Source organism: Sciurus vulgaris (genome assembly GCF_902686455.1).
Source record: "Sciurus vulgaris genome assembly, chromosome: 3".
Classification (NCBI taxonomy): Eukaryota; Metazoa; Chordata; class Mammalia; order Rodentia; family Sciuridae; genus Sciurus; species Sciurus vulgaris.
In genome coordinates, this window is record NC_136463.1 from 118,093,907 (window position 1) to 118,095,533 (window position 1,627).

A 1,627-nucleotide genomic window follows, 5' to 3' on the forward strand; every position below is an offset into this window, starting at 1 on the left:
CAGAAAACTTCGCTTTAACAAACTCTTCACATAATTCTTATGCATGTTAAAGTTTGAGAACCACAGTCTTAGGCCAAGAACATATAAAGGAATTGTATGCAATATATTGAGGGAGGTAACAGGGCTGGAACTGTGAACATTCTATAACTATCTTCTATGTCTTTTGTCTGTGGCAAATAGCCATATGCTCCATATCCTATAGGATTCTTAGAGAATTCTATAGGTTTTGTTTTTTTTTTCGGTACTGAGGATTGAAACCTGGGCTTCATGCATGCTAGGCAACTACTCTAACCACTGAGATAACACCCCAGTCCAAATTAGTTTAAGACAAAACAGAGTGTGAATGTGGGCAAGGTCATGAATGGTTAATAGCAGATACAGTAAGAGACTCAGAAAATATCTTGTAAATGTATGGGGAAAATATAGTAGGGACTGAGAATTTAATTCTTGGTTAATTTCCAGCTATTATAATTTAATAGCATTAATTTGAAAAGAAAATGGCATAATGATCAGTTAAACCATATTAATAGGGTGAGACAAAAATTATGAGAATTTTATGCTTCTTGTTTTTGAGAGCATTTGGTAAAATGACCAGCATTATTTTTGATATATGTATGATTTTTTAAATATGTTCAAGTGCTATGGTATAGTGTTTTTGTGTGTGTGCAGAAGCTAAGAGCAGTCATTTTGTAACACAGAGGAAGCATCTACTCTTTTCATGTGTTAAACAAGGCAAAGTTTTTCTGTAAGAATACAGAAAGCAAAAATAGAAACTGCACTACTTTTAAAAAATGCTCCCACAGCAGGCTTAGCAAATTTTAACTCATTGCTGCTTAATCTAAAATCAATCCTTGGCTACTTCTTCAACTTTGGAAGTATTCATAATCTGCTATCAAGATTTGGGTTCTTACACACAATATAGCCTCATACTACTCACTGATATTGTGTTTTAATTTCTTACTGTTTCCACCAAAAACAGTTCCCTTAAAATCAGGATTATATTTGTGGTCTTTTGCAGGTACCTTTAAAAGAGCTATTGAACTTGTCCCATTTCTGAGTTAGAGTACAAAATGCCACTTTTCAGATGCAATGCCAACTAAATTCCTAGTTGTCAGATTCCATGTCTCTAAAATGTGGTAGACAAAGACAGAATCAGAGAATCTGTTATATAAACAATATGTTTGGGTTTTGATTTTTATTTTAAAGCATAACATCCCAAAGTAGTAAATTCCATAAAACTTTGGTTAAGAGCAAAAACACCAGTGAAGATAGCAAATGGAGAAGAGGTTAAACCGTATTTCCTTTCCTTGTAAATATTTGAAAGCAGTTAATTTTATAAGTTGGGAATAGTTGCCCTATATCCACAATAAAAACATGTCAGTATTTTATGTGAATTCCTTAGCGTTAAATATACAGGCTGTACTCATGGCCTGAGGGGCCAGGAATTCCAAACAGAGGACCCTGGTCATTTTACCTTTAGCTTGGGGTTTCAGAGTAGAAAGTTTTGAAGTTGCCCTCAAGTGAGTAAGAAAAATGGAGACAACAAGATCACTGCACAAGAAGAAACACATATACACATGCAACCACAGACACACACAAGCAAACCACACAAGCACACACTCACCTA

General features: G+C 34.6%; 1 protein-coding gene across 4 annotated transcripts in view; it reads right to left on the reverse strand.

The window, feature by feature from the left end:
- Nucleotides 1–526: 526 nt before the first annotated feature.
- Nucleotides 527–1,627, reverse strand: part of FIGN (fidgetin, microtubule severing factor) — a 124,919-nt gene continuing 123,818 nt past the window's right edge. For all 4 annotated transcript variants that reach the window (XM_079134814.1, XM_079134812.1, XM_079134813.1 and 1 more), the window contains one exon: nucleotides 527–1,627. This exon is cut by the window's right edge and continues 10,439 nt beyond it. The gene's annotated coding sequence lies outside the window, so the exon portion shown is untranslated.